The sequence below is a fragment of the Ambystoma mexicanum genome, chromosome 1p (genome assembly GCF_040938575.1).
Source record: "Ambystoma mexicanum isolate Mex_15411 chromosome 1p, UKY_AmexF1_1, whole genome shotgun sequence".
Classification (NCBI taxonomy): domain Eukaryota; kingdom Metazoa; phylum Chordata; class Amphibia; order Caudata; family Ambystomatidae; genus Ambystoma; species Ambystoma mexicanum.
In genome coordinates, this window is record NC_090921.1 from 237,523,683 (window position 1) to 237,541,675 (window position 17,993).

Below are 17,993 nucleotides of genomic sequence, written 5' to 3' on the forward strand. Positions count from 1 at the left end.
GCAGCAAGCCTTCACAAAGCAGCAGGGAGCGCCGTTCCAGATGGGAAACTTGAGACTGGATGTCCAGAAAAGCAAGACGTCAGAATCGAAACCTTTTTCCTGCAGGGTGTGGCATACCATCCGCTTGCTCATTGCGACAGAGGTGGCACTAATGAAGGAAGAGGTCAACGTTACGTTCTTCTTTAAAATGCAAGGCCAGGAAAAGTGGCAGCGGTGGGATTTGAACCCACGCCTCCGAAGAGACTGGAGCCTTAATCCAGCGCCTTAGACCGCTCGGCCACGCTACCTCCCTGCTAGTCGCCGAAAGCGGAACTTGACCCGTTGCCCGGCCCGCTTTAGTGCTTTGCCTTTTCTCCTTGGAAAGTCTGGAGACAGGCAGTGGAAGGGCAGGCAAACTGTCAGGTGCGCAGAGGAGGGGAGACCATGAGGCAAGGTGGGAGATGGGGGCAAGAAGTGAGAAAAAAACTAATCGCAAGCTAGGGCAGGATTCGGAAAGTGAAGCCGAAAAGGGGCTTAGCATGCAGCCCAGGGGTTTCTTTGACTGTCCTAAGCCCACAGGGACTTTGCCGTCCTCAGCTCATGAGACTTGAGATGGGTAGCTTGATTTGCTGAGGAAATGCGGGATGACAGATTCAACTCTGGAGTCAAACATAGCCCGGAACTATCGCCTTAAACTGAGTTTTAAGCCTGGTGCCGATAAAAAGAAAGAAATTAGCCTTAGATCGGGCAAGCCGTTTGACGGGGGAAAATGAGACCCCCTAGGCCAGCTAGGTGGTCGCTGGATGCTGTGCAGACATCAGCAGCTGTTCATTTCATGCCCTCACGTCTCCTCGTTAGTATAGTGGTCAGTATCCCCGCCTGTCACGCGGGAGACCGGGGTTCAATTCCCCGACGGGGAGGTTAAACCTTTTCTGGATTTTTTTTAGTTCTTGACAAATATTCTTGAAGATTAGGCTGAGTCAAGTAGGGAATGGGTGCCAAGAACTGACTCTTTAAGAAAAAAGCACCGGCAACGCTAGTCATCGTACAATATTTGTGCACAATTGCTTACATTAGGCGGCCGGTCCACTTTATTGAGTCCCCCTCAGCACCATTTAGTGCTCCTGTTGTCTGCGAAGTCCAAATTGTAACCCTGAATCAGTTCCTCTTCTGACCCTTTGTATCATGTTACATGACGAGTAATGATCACCTGTTAGCTTTATCCCTAATTATAACTCTCACTCTTTCCCTGCATCTAACCCTAGCTCTAATCCCATCATTAACCTCGGTCCGGGCACACGCGTGAACCCTTACTCTCATCTCAGCCTCTCCTGGTGATACATCACACCTGGGATCGTTTGCTCCCTGTGGGCTGTGGGAAATTTGCTACCAGCACGCCCTGGAAGTGGGGCTCATTCCGCTGCAACGGGAGGTCTTCCCAGGACGCGTCACAGCTCAACGCAAGAGCTCCTGGGTTTCGAAGGCTCTTGCAGCAAGCCTTCACAAAGCAGCAGGGAGCGCCGTTCCAGATGGGAAACTTGAGACTGGATGTCCAGAAAAGCAAGACGTCAGAAGCGAAACCTTTTTCCTGCAGGGTGTGGCATACCATCCGCTTGCTCATTGCGACAGAGGTGGCACTAATGAAGGAAGAGGTCAACGTTACGTTCTTCTTTAAAATGCAAGGCCAGGAAAAGTGGCAGCGGTGGTATTTGAACCCACGCCTCCGAAGAGACTGGAGCCTTAATCCAGCGCCTTAGACCGCTCGGCCACGCTACCTCCCTGCTAGTCGCAGAAAGCGGAACTTGACCCGTTGCCCGGCCCGCTTTAGTGCTTTGCCTTTTCTCCTTGGAAAGTCTGGAGACAGGCAGTGGAAGGGCAGGCAAACTGTCAGGTGCGCAGAGGAGGGGAGACCATGAGGCAAGGTGGGAGATGGGGGCAAGAAGTGAGAAAAAAACTAATCGCAAGCTAGGGCAGGATTCGGAAAGTGAAGCCGAAAAGGGGCTTAGCATGCAGCCCAGGGGTTTCTTTGACTGTCCTAAGCCCACAGGGACTTTGCCGTCCTCAGCTCATGAGACTTGAGATGGGTAGCTTGATTTGCTGAGGAAATGCGGGATGACAGATTCAACTCTGGAGTCAAACATAGCCCGGAACTATCGCCTTAAACTGAGTTTTAAGCCTGGTGCCGATAAAAAGAAAGAAATTAGCCTTAGATCGGGCAAGCCGTTTGACGGGGGAAAATGAGACCCCCCTAGGCCAGCTAGGTGGTCGCTGGATGCTGTGCAGACATCAGCAGCTGTTCATTTCATGCCCTCACGTCTCCTCGTTAGTATAGTGGTCAGTATCCCCGCCTGTCACGCGGGAGACCGGGGTTCAATTCCCCGACGGGGAGGTTAAACCGTTTCTGGATTTTTTTTAGTTCTTGACAAATATTCTTGAAGATTAGGCTGAGTCAAGTAGGGAATGGGTGCCAAGAACTGACTCTTTAAGAAAAAAGCACCGGCAACGCTAGTCATCGTACAATATTTGTGCACAATTGCTTACATTAGGCGGCCGGTCCACTTTATTGAGTCCCCCTCAGCACCATTTAGTGCTCCTGTTGTCTGCGAAGTCCAAATTGTAACCCTGAATCAGTTCCTCTTCTGACCCTTTGTATCATGTTACATGACGAGTAATGATCACCTGTTAGCTTTATCCCTAATTATAACTCTCACTCTTTCCCTGCATCTAACCCTAGCTCTAATCCCATCATTAACCTCGGTCCGGGCACACGCGTGAACCCTTACTCTCATCTCAGCCTCTCCTGGTGATACATCACACCTGGGATCGTTTGCTCCCTGTGGGCTGTGGGAAATTGGCTACCAGCACGCCCTGGAAGTGGGGCTCATTCCGCTGCAACGGGAGGTCTTCCCAGGACGCGTCACAGCTCAACGCAAGAGCTCCTGGGTTTCGAAGGCTCTTGCAGCAAGCCTTCACAAAGCAGCAGAGAGCGCCGTTCCAGATGGGAAACTTGAGACTGGATGTCCAGAAAAGCAAGACGTCAGAAGCGAAACCTTTTTCCTGCAGGGTGTGGCATACCATCCGCTTGCTCATTGCGACAGAGGTGGCACTAATGAAGGAAGAGGTCAACGTTACGTTCTTCTTTAAAATGCAAGGCCAGGAAAAGTGGCAGCGGTGGGATTTGAACCCACGCCTCCGAAGAGACTGGAGCCTTAATCCAGCGCCTTAGACCGCTCGGCCACGCTACCTCCCTGCTAGTCGCCGAAAGCGGAACTTGACCCGTTGCCCGGCCCGCTTTAGTGCTTTGCCTTTTCTCCTTGGAAAGTCTGGAGACAGGCAGTGGAAGGGCAGGCAAACTGTCAGGTGCACAGAGGAGGGGAGACCATGAGGCAAGGTGGGAGATGGGGGCAAGAAGTGAGAAAAAAACTAATCGCAAGCTAGGGCAGGATTCGGAAAGTGAAGCCGAAAAGGGGCTTAGCATGCAGCCCAGGGGTTTCTTTGACTGTCCTAAGCCCACAGGGACTTTGCCGTCCTCAGCTCATGAGACTTGAGATGGGTAGCTTGATTTGCTGAGGAAATGCGGGATGACAGATTCAACTCTGGAGTCAAACATAGCCCGGAACTATCGCCTTAAACTGAGTTTTAAGCCTGGTGCCGATAAAAAGAAAGAAATTAGCCTTAGATCGGGCAAGCCGTTTGACGGGGGAAAATGAGACCCCCTAGGCCAGCTAGGTGGTCGCTGGATGCTGTGCAGACATCAGCAGCTGTTCATTTCATGCCCTCACGTCTCCTCGTTAGTATAGTGGTCAGTATCCCCGCCTGTCACGCGGGAGACCGGGGTTCAATTCCCCGACGGGGAGGTTAAACCTTTTCTGGATTTTTTTTAGTTCTTGACAAATATTCTTGAAGATTAGGCTGAGTCAAGTAGGGAATGGGTGCCAAGAACTGACTCTTTAAGAAAAAAGCACCGGCAACGCTAGTCATCGTACAATATTTGTGCACAATTGCTTACATTAGGCGGCCGGTCCACTTTATTGAGTCCCCCTCAGCACCATTTAGTGCTCCTGTTGTCTGCGAAGTCCAAATTGTAACCCTGAATCAGTTCCTCTTCTGACCCTTTGTATCATGTTACATGACGAGTAATGATCACCTGTTAGCTTTATCCCTAATTATAACTCTCACTCTTTCCCTGCATCTAACCCTAGCTCTAATCCCATCATTAACCTCGGTCCGGGCACACGCGTGAACCCTTACTCTCATCTCAGCCTCTCCTGGTGATACATCACACCTGGGATCGTTTGCTCCCTGTGGGCTGTGGGAAATTTGCTACCAGCACGCCCTGGAAGTGGGGCTCATTCCGCTGCAACGGGAGGTCTTCCCAGGACGCGTCACAGCTCAACGCAAGAGCTCCTGGGTTTCGAAGGCTCTTGCAGCAAGCCTTCACAAAGCAGCAGGGAGCGCCGTTCCAGATGGGAAACTTGAGACTGGATGTCCAGAAAAGCAAGACGTCAGAAGCGAAACCTTTTTCCTGCAGGGTGTGGCATACCATCCGCTTGCTCATTGCGACAGAGGTGGCACTAATGAAGGAAGAGGTCAACGTTACGTTCTTCTTTAAAATGCAAGGCCAGGAAAAGTGGCAGCGGTGGGATTTGAACCCACGCCTCCGAAGAGACTGGAGCCTTAATCCAGCGCCTTAGACCGCTCGGCCACGCTACCTCCCTGCTAGTCGCAGAAAGCGGAACTTGACCCGTTGCCCGGCCCGCTTTAGTGCTTTGCCTTTTCTCCTTGGAAAGTCTGGAGACAGGCAGTGGAAGGGCAGGCAAACTGTCAGGTGCGCAGAGGAGGGGAGACCATGAGGCAAGGTGGGAGATGGGGGCAAGAAGTGAGAAAAAAACTAATCGCAAGCTAGGGCAGGATTCGGAAAGTGAAGCCGAAAAGGGGCTTAGCATGCAGCCCAGGGGTTTCTTTGACTGTCCTAAGCCCACAGGGACTTTGCCGTCCTCAGCTCATGAGACTTGAGATGGGTAGCTTGATTTGCTGAGGAAATGCGGGATGACAGATTCAACTCTGGAGTCAAACATAGCCCGGAACTATCGCCTTAAACTGAGTTTTAAGCCTGGTGCCGATAAAAAGAAAGAAATTAGCCTTAGATCGGGCAAGCCGTTTGACGGGGGAAAATGAGACCCCCCTAGGCCAGCTAGGTGGTCGCTGGATGCTGTGCAGACATCAGCAGCTGTTCATTTCATGCCCTCACGTCTCCTCGTTAGTATAGTGGTCAGTATCCCCGCCTGTCACGCTGGAGACCGGTGTTCAATTCCCCGACGGGGAGGTTAAACCGTTTCTGGATTTTTTTTAGTTCTTGACAAATATTCTTGAAGATTAGGCTGAGTCAAGTAGGGAATGGGTGCCAAGAACTGACTCTTTAAGAAAAAAGCACCGGCAACGCTAGTCATCGTACAATATTTGTGCACAATTGCTTACATTAGGCGGCCGGTCCACTTTATTGAGTCCCCCTCAGCACCATTTAGTGCTCCTGTTGTCTGCGAAGTCCAAATTGTAACCCTGAATCAGTTCCTCTTCTGACCCTTTGTATCATGTTACATGACGAGTAATGATCACCTGTTAGCTTTATCCCTAATTATAACTCTCACTCTTTCCCTGCATCTAACCCTAGCTCTAATCCCATCATTAACCTCGGTCCGGGCACACGCGTGAACCCTTACTTTCATCTCAGCCTCTCCTGGTGATACATCACACCTGGGATCGTTTGCTCCCTGTGGGCTGTGGGAAATTTGCTACCAGCACGCCCTGGAAGTGGGGCTCATTCCGCTGCAACGGGAGGTCTTCCCAGGACGCGTCACAGCTCAACGCAAGAGCTCCTGGGTTTCGAAGGCTCTTGCAGCAAGCCTTCACAAAGCAGCAGGGAGCGCCGTTCCAGATGGGAAACTTGAGACTGGATGTCCAGAAAAGCAAGACGTCAGAAGCGAAACCTTTTTCCTGCAGGGTGTGGCATACCATCCGCTTGCTCATTGCGACAGAGGTGGCACTAATGAAGGAAGAGGTCAACGTTACGTTCTTCTTTAAAATGCAAGGCCAGGAAAAGTGGCAGCGGTGGGATTTGAACCCACGCCTCCGAAGAGACTGGAGCCTTAATCCAGCGCCTTAGACCGCTCGGCCACGCTACCTCCCTGCTAGTCGCAGAAAGCGGAACTTGACCCGTTGCCCGGCCCGCTTTAGTGCTTTGCCTTTTCTCCTTGGAAAGTCTGGAGACAGGCAGTGGAAGGGCAGGCAAACTGTCAGGTGCGCAGAGGAGGGGAGACCATGAGGCAAGGTGGGAGATGGGGGCAAGAAGTGAGAAAAAAACTAATCGCAAGCTAGGGCAGGATTCGGAAAGTGAAGCCGAAAAGGGGCTTAGCATGCAGCCCAGGGGTTTCTTTGACTGTCCTAAGCCCACAGGGACTTTGCCGTCCTCAGCTCATGAGACTTGAGATGGGTAGCTTGATTTGCTGAGGAAATGCGGGATGACAGATTCAACTCTGGAGTCAAACATAGCCCGGAACTATCGCCTTAAACTGAGTTTTAAGCCTGGTGCCGATAAAAAGAAAGAAATTAGCCTTAGATCGGGCAAGCCGTTTGACGGGGGAAAATGAGACCCCCCTAGGCCAGCTAGGTGGTCGCTGGATGCTGTGCAGACATCAGCAGCTGTTCATTTCATGCCCTCACGTCTCCTCGTTAGTATAGTGGTCAGTATCCCCGCCTGTCACGCGGGAGACCGGGGTTCAATTCCCCGACGGGGAGGTTAAACCGTTTCTGGATTTTTTTTAGTTCTTGACAAATATTCTTGAAGATTAGGCTGAGTCAAGTAGGGAATGGGTGCCAAGAACTGACTCTTTAAGAAAAAAGCACCGGCAACGCTAGTCATCGTACAATATTTGTGCACAATTGCTTACATTAGGCGGCCGGTCCACTTTATTGAGTCCCCCTCAGCACCATTTAGTGCTCCTGTTGTCTGCGAAGTCCAAATTGTAACCCTGAATCAGTTCCTCTTCTGACCCTTTGTATCATGTTACATGACGAGTAATGATCACCTGTTAGCTTTATCCCTAATTATAACTCTCACTCTTTCCCTGCATCTAACCCTAGCTCTAATCCCATCATTAACCTCGGTCCGGGCACACGCGTGAACCCTTACTCTCATCTCAGCCTCTCCTGGTGATACATCACACCTGGGATCGTTTGCTCCCTGTGGGCTGTGGGAAATTGGCTACCAGCACGCCCTGGAAGTGGGGCTCATTCCGCTGCAACGGGAGGTCTTCCCAGGACGCGTCACAGCTCAACGCAAGAGCTCCTGGGTTTCGAAGGCTCTTGCAGCAAGCCTTCACAAAGCAGCAGGGAGCGCCGTTCCAGATGGGAAACTTGAGACTGGATGTCCAGAAAAGCAAGACGTCAGAAGCGAAACCTTTTTCCTGCAGGGTGTGGCATACCATCCGCTTGCTCATTGCGACAGAGGTGGCACTAATGAAGGAAGAGGTCAACGTTACGTTCTTCTTTAAAATGCAAGGCCAGGAAAAGTGGCAGCGGTGGGATTTGAACCCACGCCTCCGAAGAGACTGGAGCCTTAATCCAGCGCCTTAGACCGCTCGGCCACGCTACCTCCCTGCTAGTCGCCGAAAGCGGAACTTGACCCGTTGCCCGGCCCGCTTTAGTGCTTTGCCTTTTCTCCTTGGAAAGTCTGGAGACAGGCAGTGGAAGGGCAGGCAAACTGTCAGGTGCGCAGAGGAGGGGAGACCATGAGGCAAGGTGGGAGATGGGGGCAAGAAGTGAGAAAAAAACTAATCGCAAGCTAGGGCAGGATTCGGAAAGTGAAGCCGAAAAGGGGCTTAGCATGCAGCCCAGGGGTTTCTTTGACTGTCCTAAGCCCACAGGGACTTTGCCGTCCTCAGCTCATGAGACTTGAGATGGGTAGCTTGATTTGCTGAGGAAATGCGGGATGACAGATTCAACTCTGGAGTCAAACATAGCCCGGAACTATCGCCTTAAACTGAGTTTTAAGCCTGGTGCCGATAAAAAGAAAGAAATTAGCCTTAGATCGGGCAAGCCGTTTGACGGAGGAAAATGAGACCCCCTAGGCCAGCTAGGTGGTCGCTGGATGCTGTGCAGACATCAGCAGCTGTTCATTTCATGCCCTCACGTCTCCTCGTTAGTATAGTGGTCAGTATCCCCGCCTGTCACGCGGGAGACCGGGGTTCAATTCCCCGACGGGGAGGTTAAACCTTTTCTGGATTTTTTTTAGTTCTTGACAAATATTCTTGAAGATTAGGCTGAGTCAAGTAGGGAATGGGTGCCAAGAACTGACTCTTTAAGAAAAAAGCACCGGCAACGCTAGTCATCGTACAATATTTGTGCACAATTGCTTACATTAGGCGGCCGGTCCACTTTATTGAGTCCCCCTCAGCACCATTTAGTGCTCCTGTTGTCTGCGAAGTCCAAATTGTAACCCTGAATCAGTTCCTCTTCTGACCCTTTGTATCATGTTACATGACGAGTAATGATCACCTGTTAGCTTTATCCCTAATTATAACTCTCACTCTTTCCCTGCATCTAACCCTAGCTCTAATCCCATCATTAACCTCGGTCCGGGCACACGCGTGAACCCTTACTCTCATCTCAGCCTCTCCTGGTGATACATCACACCTGGGATCGTTTGCTCCCTGTGGGCTGTGGGAAATTTGCTACCAGCACGCCCTGGAAGTGGGGCTCATTCCGCTGCAACGGGAGGTCTTCCCAGGACGCGTCACAGCTCAACGCAAGAGCTCCTGGGTTTCGAAGGCTCTTGCAGCAAGCCTTCACAAAGCAGCAGGGAGCGCCGTTCCAGATGGGAAACTTGAGACTGGATGTCCAGAAAAGCAAGACGTCAGAAGCGAAACCTTTTTCCTGCAGGGTGTGGCATACCATCCGCTTGCTCATTGCGACAGAGGTGGCACTAATGAAGGAAGAGGTCAACGTTACGTTCTTCTTTAAAATGCAAGGCCAGGAAAAGTGGCAGCGGTGGGATTTGAACCCACGCCTCCGAAGAGACTGGAGCCTTAATCCAGCGCCTTAGACCGCTCGGCCACGCTACCTCCCTGCTAGTCGCAGAAAGCGGAACTTGACCCGTTGCCCGGCCCGCTTTAGTGCTTTGCCTTTTCTCCTTGGAAAGTCTGGAGACAGGCAGTGGAAGGGCAGGCAAACTGTCAGGTGCGCAGAGGAGGGGAGACCATGAGGCAAGGTGGGAGATGGGGGCAAGAAGTGAGAAAAAAACTAATCGCAAGCTAGGGCAGGATTCGGAAAGTGAAGCCGAAAAGGGGCTTAGCATGCAGCCCAGGGGTTTCTTTGACTGTCCTAAGCCCACAGGGACTTTGCCGTCCTCAGCTCATGAGACTTGAGATGGGTAGCTTGATTTGCTGAGGAAATGCGGGATGACAGATTCAACTCTGGAGTCAAACATAGCCCGGAACTATCGCCTTAAACTGAGTTTTAAGCCTGGTGCCGATAAAAAGAAAGAAATTAGCCTTAGATCGGGCAAGCCGTTTGACGGGGGAAAATGAGACCCCCCTAGGCCAGCTAGGTGGTCGCTGGATGCTGTGCAGACATCAGCAGCTGTTCATTTCATGCCCTCACGTCTCCTCGTTAGTATAGTGGTCAGTATCCCCGCCTGTCACGCGGGAGACCGGGGTTCAATTCCCCGACGGGGAGGTTAAACCGTTTCTGGATTTTTTTTAGTTCTTGACAAATATTCTTGAAGATTAGGCTGAGTCAAGTAGGGAATGGGTGCCAAGAACTGACTCTTTAAGAAAAAAGCACCGGCAACGCTAGTCATCGTACAATATTTGTGCACAATTGCTTACATTAGGCGGCCGGTCCACTTTATTGAGTCCCCCTCAGCACCATTTAGTGCTCCTGTTGTCTGCGAAGTCCAAATTGTAACCCTGAATCAGTTCCTCTTCTGACCCTTTGTATCATGTTACATGACGAGTAATGATCACCTGTTAGCTTTATCCCTAATTATAACTCTCACTCTTTCCCTGCATCTAACCCTAGCTCTAATCCCATCATTAACCTCGGTCCGGGCACACGCGTGAACCCTTACTCTCATCTCAGCCTCTCCTGGTGATACATCACACCTGGGATCGTTTGCTCCCTGTGGGCTGTGGGAAATTGGCTACCAGCACGCCCTGGAAGTGGGGCTCATTCCGCTGCAACGGGAGGTCTTCCCAGGACGCGTCACAGCTCAACGCAAGAGCTCCTGGGTTTCGAAGGCTCTTGCAGCAAGCCTTCACAAAGCAGCAGGGAGCGCCGTTCCAGATGGGAAACTTGAGACTGGATGTCCAGAAAAGCAAGACGTCAGAAGCGAAACCTTTTTCCTGCAGGGTGTGGCATACCATCCGCTTGCTCATTGCGACAGAGGTGGCACTAATGAAGGAAGAGGTCAACGTTACGTTCTTCTTTAAAATGCAAGGCCAGGAAAAGTGGCAGCGGTGGGATTTGAACCCACGCCTCCGAAGAGACTGGAGCCTTAATCCAGCGCCTTAGACCGCTCGGCCACGCTACCTCCCTGCTAGTCGCCGAAAGCGGAACTTGACCCGTTGCCCGGCCCGCTTTAGTGCTTTGCCTTTTCTCCTTGGAAAGTCTGGAGACAGGCAGTGGAAGGGCAGGCAAACTGTCAGGTGCGCAGAGGAGGGGAGACCATGAGGCAAGGTGGGAGATGGGGGCAAGAAGTGAGAAAAAAACTAATCGCAAGCTAGGGCAGGATTCGGAAAGTGAAGCCGAAAAGGGGCTTAGCATGCAGCCCAGGGGTTTCTTTGACTGTCCTAAGCCCACAGGGACTTTGCCGTCCTCAGCTCATGAGACTTGAGATGGGTAGCTTGATTTGCTGAGGAAATGCGGGATGACAGATTCAACTCTGGAGTCAAACATAGCCCGGAACTATCGCCTTAAACTGAGTTTTAAGCCTGGTGCCGATAAAAAGAAAGAAATTAGCCTTAGATCGGGCAAGCCGTTTGACGGGGGAAAATGAGACCCCCTAGGCCAGCTAGGTGGTCGCTGGATGCTGTGCAGACATCAGCAGCTGTTCATTTCATGCCCTCACGTCTCCTCGTTAGTATAGTGGTCAGTATCCCCGCCTGTCACGCGGGAGACCGGGGTTCAATTCCCCGACGGGGAGGTTAAACCTTTTCTGGATTTTTTTTAGTTCTTGACAAATATTCTTGAAGATTAGGCTGAGTCAAGTAGGGAATGGGTGCCAAGAACTGACTCTTTAAGAAAAAAGCACCGGCAACGCTAGTCATCGTACAATATTTGTGCACAATTGCTTACATTAGGCGGCCGGTCCACTTTATTGAGTCCCCCTCAGCACCATTTAGTGCTCCTGTTGTCTGCGAAGTCCAAATTGTAACCCTGAATCAGTTCCTCTTCTGACCCTTTGTATCATGTTACATGACGAGTAATGATCACCTGTTAGCTTTATCCCTAATTATAACTCTCACTCTTTCCCTGCATCTAACCCTAGCTCTAATCCCATCATTAACCTCGGTCCGGGCACACGCGTGAACCCCTACTCTCATCTCAGCCTCTCCTGGTGATACATCACACCTGGGATCGTTTGCTCCCTGTGGGCTGTGGGAAATTTGCTACCAGCACGCCCTGGAAGTGGGGCTCATTCCGCTGCAACGGGAGGTCTTCCCAGGACGCGTCACAGCTCAACGCAAGAGCTCCTGGGTTTCGAAGGCTCTTGCAGCAAGCCTTCACAAAGCAGCAGGGAGCGCCGTTCCAGATGGGAAACTTGAGACTGGATGTCCAGAAAAGCAAGACGTCAGAATCGAAACCTTTTTCCTGCAGGGTGTGGCATACCATCCGCTTGCTCATTGCGACAGAGGTGGCACTAATGAAGGAAGAGGTCAACGTTACGTTCTTCTTTAAAATGCAAGGCCAGGAAAAGTGGCAGCGGTGGGATTTGAACCCACGCCTCCGAAGAGACTGGAGCCTTAATCCAGCGCCTTAGACCGCTCGGCCACGCTACCTCCCTGCTAGTCGCCGAAAGCGGAACTTGACCCGTTGCCCGGCCCGCTTTAGTGCTTTGCCTTTTCTCCTTGGAAAGTCTGGAGACAGGCAGTGGAAGGGCAGGCAAACTGTCAGGTGCGCAGAGGAGGGGAGACCATGAGGCAAGGTGGGAGATGGGGGCAAGAAGTGAGAAAAAAACTAATCGCAAGCTAGGGCAGGATTCGGAAAGTGAAGCCGAAAAGGGGCTTAGCATGCAGCCCAGGGGTTTCTTTGACTGTCCTAAGCCCACAGGGACTTTGCCGTCCTCAGCTCATGAGACTTGAGATGGGTAGCTTGATTTGCTGAGGAAATGCGGGATGACAGATTCAACTCTGGAGTCAAACATAGCCCGGAACTATCGCCTTAAACTGAGTTTTAAGCCTGGTGCCGATAAAAAGAAAGAAATTAGCCTTAGATCGGGCAAGCCGTTTGACGGGGGAAAATGAGACCCCCTAGGCCAGCTAGGTGGTCGCTGGATGCTGTGCAGACATCAGCAGCTGTTCATTTCATGCCCTCACGTCTCCTCGTTAGTATAGTGGTCAGTATCCCCGCCTGTCACGCGGGAGACCGGGGTTCAATTCCCCGACGAGGAGGTTAAACCTTTTCTGGATTTTTTTTAGTTCTTGACAAATATTCTTGAAGATTAGGCTGAGTCAAGTAGGGAATGGGTGCCAAGAACTGACTCTTTAAGAAAAAAGCACCGGCAACGCTAGTCATCGTACAATATTTGTGCACAATTGCTTACATTAGGCGGCCGGTCCACTTTATTGAGTCCCCCTCAGCACCATTTAGTGCTCCTGTTGTCTGCGAAGTCCAAATTGTAACCCTGAATCAGTTCCTCTTCTGACCCTTTGTATCATGTTACATGACGAGTAATGATCACCTGTTAGCTTTATCCCTAATTATAACTCTCACTCTTTCCCTGCATCTAACCCTAGCTCTAATCCCATCATTAACCTCGGTCCGGGCACACGCGTGAACCCTTACTTTCATCTCAGCCTCTCCTGGTGATACATCACACCTGGGATCGTTTGCTCCCTGTGGGCTGTGGGAAATTTGCTACCAGCACGCCCTGGAAGTGGGGCTCATTCCGCTGCAACGGGAGGTCTTCCCAGGACGCGTCACAGCTCAACGCAAGAGCTCCTGGGTTTCGAAGGCTCTTGCAGCAAGCCTTCACAAAGCAGCAGGGAGCGCCGTTCCAGATGGGAAACTTGAGACTGGATGTCCAGAAAAGCAAGACGTCAGAAGCGAAACCTTTTTCCTGCAGGGTGTGGCATACCATCCGCTTGCTCATTGCGACAGAGGTGGCACTAATGAAGGAAGAGGTCAACGTTACGTTCTTCTTTAAAATGCAAGGCCAGGAAAAGTGGCAGCGGTGGGATTTGAACCCACGCCTCCGAAGAGACTGGAGCCTTAATCCAGCGCCTTAGACCGCTCGGCCACGCTACCTCCCTGCTAGTCGCAGAAAGCGGAACTTGACCCGTTGCCCGGCCCGCTTTAGTGCTTTGCCTTTTCTCCTTGGAAAGTCTGGAGACAGGCAGTGGAAGGGCAGGCAAACTGTCAGGTGCGCAGAGGAGGGGAGACCATGAGGCAAGGTGGGAGATGGGGGCAAGAAGTGAGAAAAAAACTAATCGCAAGCTAGGGCAGGATTCGGAAAGTGAAGCCGAAAAGGGGCTTAGCATGCAGCCCAGGGGTTTCTTTGACTGTCCTAAGCCCACAGGGACTTTGCCGTCCTCAGCTCATGAGACTTGAGATGGGTAGCTTGATTTGCTGAGGAAATGCGGGATGACAGATTCAACTCTGGAGTCAAACATAGCCCGGAACTATCGCCTTAAACTGAGTTTTAAGCCTGGTGCCGATAAAAAGAAAGAAATTAGCCTTAGATCGGGCAAGCCGTTTGACGGGGGAAAATGAGACCCCCCTAGGCCAGCTAGGTGGTCGCTGGATGCTGTGCAGACATCAGCAGCTGTTCATTTCATGCCCTCATGTCTCCTCGTTAGTATAGTGGTCAGTATCCCCGCCTGTCACGCGGGAGACCGGGGTTCAATTCCCCGACGGGGAGGTTAAACCGTTTCTGGATTTTTTTTAGTTCTTGACAAATATTCTTGAAGATTAGGCTGAGTCAAGTAGGGAATGGGTGCCAAGAACTGACTCTTTAAGAAAAAAGCACCGGCAACGCTAGTCATCGTACAATATTTGTGCACAATTGCTTACATTAGGCGGCCGGTCCACTTTATTGAGTCCCCCTCAGCACCATTTAGTGCTCCTGTTGTCTGCGAAGTCCAAATTGTAACCCTGAATCAGTTCCTCTTCTGACCCTTTGTATCATGTTACATGACGAGTAATGATCACCTGTTAGCTTTATCCCTAATTATAACTCTCACTCTTTCCCTGCATCTAACCCTAGCTCTAATCCCATCATTAACCTCGGTCCGGGCACACGCGTGAACCCTTACTCTCATCTCAGCCTCTCCTGGTGATACATCACACCTGGGATCGTTTGCTCCCTGTGGGCTGTGGGAAATTGGCTACCAGCACGCCCTGGAAGTGGGGCTCATTCCGCTGCAACGGGAGGTCTTCCCAGGACGCGTCACAGCTCAACGCAAGAGCTCCTGGGTTTCGAAGGCTCTTGCAGCAAGCCTTCACAAAGCAGCAGGGAGCGCCGTTCCAGATGGGAAACTTGAGACTGGATGTCCAGAAAAGCAAGACGTCAGAAGCGAAACCTTTTTCCTGCAGGGTGTGGCATACCATCCGCTTGCTCATTGCGACAGAGGTGGCACTAATGAAGGAAGAGGTCAACGTTACGTTCTTCTTTAAAATGCAAGGCCAGGAAAAGTGGCAGCGGTGGGATTTGAACCCACGCCTCCGAAGAGACTGGAGCCTTAATCCAGCGCCTTAGACCGCTCGGCCACGCTACCTCCCTGCTAGTCGCCTTTTTCCTGCAGGGTGTGGCATACCATCCGCTTGCTCATTGCGACAGAGGTGGCACTAATGAAGGAAGAGGTCAACGTTACGTTCTTCTTTAAAATGCAAGGCCAGGAAAAGTGGCAGCGGTGGGATTTGAACCCACGCCTCCGAAGAGACTGGAGCCTTAATCCAGCGCCTTAGACCGCTCGGCCACGCTACCTCCCTGCTAGTCGCCGAAAGCGGAACTTGACCCGTTGCCCGGCCCGCTTTAGTGCTTTGCCTTTTCTCCTTGGAAAGTCTGGAGACAGGCAGTGGAAGGGCAGGCAAACTGTCAGGTGCGCAGAGGAGGGGAGACCATGAGGCAAGGTGGGAGATGGGGGCAAGAAGTGAGAAAAAAACTAATCGCAAGCTAGGGCAGGATTCGGAAAGTGAAGCCGAAAAGGGGCTTAGCATGCAGCCCAGGGGTTTCTTTGACTGTCCTAAGCCCACAGGGACTTTGCCGTCCTCAGCTCATGAGACTTGAGATGGGTAGCTTGATTTGCTGAGGAAATGCGGGATGACAGATTCAACTCTGGAGTCAAACATAGCCCGGAACTATCGCCTTAAACTGAGTTTTAAGCCTGGTGCCGATAAAAAGAAAGAAATTAGCCTTAGATCGGGCAAGCCGTTTGACGGAGGAAAATGAGACCCCCTAGGCCAGCTAGGTGGTCGCTGGATGCTGTGCAGACATCAGCAGCTGTTCATTTCATGCCCTCACGTCTCCTCGTTAGTATAGTGGTCAGTATCCCCGCCTGTCACGCGGGAGACCGGGGTTCAATTCCCCGACGGGGAGGTTAAACCTTTTCTGGATTTTTTTTAGTTCTTGACAAATATTCTTGAAGATTAGGCTGAGTCAAGTAGGGAATGGGTGCCAAGAACTGACTCTTTAAGAAAAAAGCACCGGCAACGCTAGTCATCGTACAATATTTGTGCACAATTGCTTACATTAGGCGGCCGGTCCACTTTATTGAGTCCCCCTCAGCACCATTTAGTGCTCCTGTTGTCTGCGAAGTCCAAATTGTAACCCTGAATCAGTTCCTCTTCTGACCCTTTGTATCATGTTACATGACGAGTAATGATCACCTGTTAGCTTTATCCCTAATTATAACTCTCACTCTTTCCCTGCATCTAACCCTAGCTCTAATCCCATCATTAACCTCGGTCCGGGCACACGCGTGAACCCTTACTCTCATCTCAGCCTCTCCTGGTGATACATCACACCTGGGATCGTTTGCTCCCTGTGGGCTGTGGGAAATTTGCTACCAGCACGCCCTGGAAGTGGGGCTCATTCCGCTGCAACGGGAGGTCTTCCCAGGACGCGTCACAGCTCAACGCAAGAGCTCCTGGGTTTCGAAGGCTCTTGCAGCAAGCCTTCACAAAGCAGCAGGGAGCGCCGTTCCAGATGGGAAACTTGAGACTGGATGTCCAGAAAAGCAAGACGTCAGAAGCGAAACCTTTTTCCTGCAGGGTGTGGCATACCATCCGCTTGCTCATTGCGACAGAGGTGGCACTAATGAAGGAAGAGGTCAACGTTACGTTCTTCTTTAAAATGCAAGGCCAGGAAAAGTGGCAGCGGTGGGATTTGAACCCACGCCTCCGAAGAGACTGGAGCCTTAATCCAGCGCCTTAGACCGCTCGGCCACGCTACCTCCCTGCTAGTCGCAGAAAGCGGAACTTGACCCGTTGCCCGGCCCGCTTTAGTGCTTTGCCTTTTCTCCTTGGAAAGTCTGGAGACAGGCAGTGGAAGGGCAGGCAAACTGTCAGGTGCGCAGAGGAGGGGAGACCATGAGGCAAGGTGGGAGATGGGGGCAAGAAGTGAGAAAAAAACTAATCGCAAGCTAGGGCAGGATTCGGAAAGTGAAGCCGAAAAGGGGCTTAGCATGCAGCCCAGGGGTTTCTTTGACTGTCCTAAACCCACAGGGACTTTGCCGTCCTCAGCTCATGAGACTTGAGATGGGTAGCTTGATTTGCTGAGGAAATGCGGGATGACAGATTCAACTCTGGAGTCAAACATAGCCCGGAACTATCGCCTTAAACTGAGTTTTAAGCCTGGTGCCGATAAAAAGAAAGAAATTAGCCTTAGATCGGGCAAGCCGTTTGACGGGGGAAAATGAGACCCCCCTAGGCCAGCTAGGTGGTCGCTGGATGCTGTGCAGACATCAGCAGCTGTTCATTTCATGCCCTCACGTCTCCTCGTTAGTATAGTGGTCAGTATCCCCGCCTGTCACGCGGGAGACCGGGGTTCAATTCCCCGACGGGGAGGTTAAACCGTTTCTGGATTTTTTTTAGTTCTTGACAAATATTCTTGAAGATTAGGCTGAGTCAAGTAGGGAATGGGTGCCAAGAACTGACTCTTTAAGAAAAAAGCACCGGCAACGCTAGTCATCGTACAATATTTGTGCACAATTGCTTACATTAGGCGGCCGGTCCACTTTATTGAGTCCCCCTCAGCACCATTTAGTGCTCCTGTTGTCTGCGAAGTCCAAATTGTAACCCTGAATCAGTTCCTCTTCTGACCCTTTGTATCATGTTACATGACGAGTAATGATCACCTGTTAGCTTTATCCCTAATTATAACTCTCACTCTTTCCCTGCATCTAACCCTAGCTCTAATCCCATCATTAACCTCGGTCCGGGCACACGCGTGAACCCCTACTCTCATCTCAGCCTCTCCTGGTGATACATCACACCTGGGATCGTTTGCTCCCTGTGGGCTGTGGGAAATTTGCTACCAGCACGCCCTGGAAGTGGGGCTCATTCCGCTGCAACGGGAGGTCTTCCCAGGACGCGTCACAGCTCAACGCAAGAGCTCCTGGGTTTCGAAGGCTCTTGCAGCAAGCCTTCACAAAGCAGCAGGGAGCGCCGTTCCAGATGGGAAACTTGAGACTGGATGTCCAGAAAAGCAAGACGTCAGAAGCGAAACCTTTTTCCTGCAGGGTGTGGCATACCATCCGCTTGCTCATTGCGACAGAGGTGGCACTAATGAAGGAAGA

At 51.4% G+C, this 17,993-nt stretch overlaps 11 non-coding genes across 11 annotated transcripts; all 11 read left to right on the forward strand.

Moving 5' to 3' along the window:
* Positions 1 to 827: 827 nt before the first annotated feature.
* On the forward strand, positions 828 to 899 carry TRNAD-GUC (transfer RNA aspartic acid (anticodon GUC)). Its single transcript has one exon. It is a non-coding gene; the product is annotated as a tRNA-Asp (tRNA).
* Positions 900 to 2,296: 1,397 nt separating this feature from the next.
* On the forward strand, positions 2,297 to 2,368 carry TRNAD-GUC (transfer RNA aspartic acid (anticodon GUC)). Its single transcript has one exon. It is a non-coding gene; the product is annotated as a tRNA-Asp (tRNA).
* A 1,396-nt stretch (positions 2,369 to 3,764) lies between these two features.
* Positions 3,765 to 3,836, forward strand: TRNAD-GUC (transfer RNA aspartic acid (anticodon GUC)). Its single transcript has one exon. It is a non-coding gene; the product is annotated as a tRNA-Asp (tRNA).
* A 2,866-nt stretch (positions 3,837 to 6,702) lies between these two features.
* TRNAD-GUC (transfer RNA aspartic acid (anticodon GUC)) lies at positions 6,703 to 6,774 on the forward strand. Its single transcript has one exon. It is a non-coding gene; the product is annotated as a tRNA-Asp (tRNA).
* A 1,396-nt stretch (positions 6,775 to 8,170) lies between these two features.
* Positions 8,171 to 8,242, forward strand: TRNAD-GUC (transfer RNA aspartic acid (anticodon GUC)). Its single transcript has one exon. It is a non-coding gene; the product is annotated as a tRNA-Asp (tRNA).
* Positions 8,243 to 9,639: 1,397 nt separating this feature from the next.
* TRNAD-GUC (transfer RNA aspartic acid (anticodon GUC)) lies at positions 9,640 to 9,711 on the forward strand. Its single transcript has one exon. It is a non-coding gene; the product is annotated as a tRNA-Asp (tRNA).
* A 1,396-nt stretch (positions 9,712 to 11,107) lies between these two features.
* Positions 11,108 to 11,179, forward strand: TRNAD-GUC (transfer RNA aspartic acid (anticodon GUC)). Its single transcript has one exon. It is a non-coding gene; the product is annotated as a tRNA-Asp (tRNA).
* Positions 11,180 to 12,575: 1,396 nt separating this feature from the next.
* On the forward strand, positions 12,576 to 12,647 carry TRNAD-GUC (transfer RNA aspartic acid (anticodon GUC)). Its single transcript has one exon. It is a non-coding gene; the product is annotated as a tRNA-Asp (tRNA).
* Positions 12,648 to 14,044: 1,397 nt separating this feature from the next.
* On the forward strand, positions 14,045 to 14,116 carry TRNAD-GUC (transfer RNA aspartic acid (anticodon GUC)). Its single transcript has one exon. It is a non-coding gene; the product is annotated as a tRNA-Asp (tRNA).
* A 1,605-nt stretch (positions 14,117 to 15,721) lies between these two features.
* TRNAD-GUC (transfer RNA aspartic acid (anticodon GUC)) lies at positions 15,722 to 15,793 on the forward strand. The gene has a single exon. It is a non-coding gene; the product is annotated as a tRNA-Asp (tRNA).
* A 1,397-nt stretch (positions 15,794 to 17,190) lies between these two features.
* TRNAD-GUC (transfer RNA aspartic acid (anticodon GUC)) lies at positions 17,191 to 17,262 on the forward strand. The gene has a single exon. It is a non-coding gene; the product is annotated as a tRNA-Asp (tRNA).
* The last annotated feature ends 731 nt before the right edge of the window (positions 17,263 to 17,993 follow it).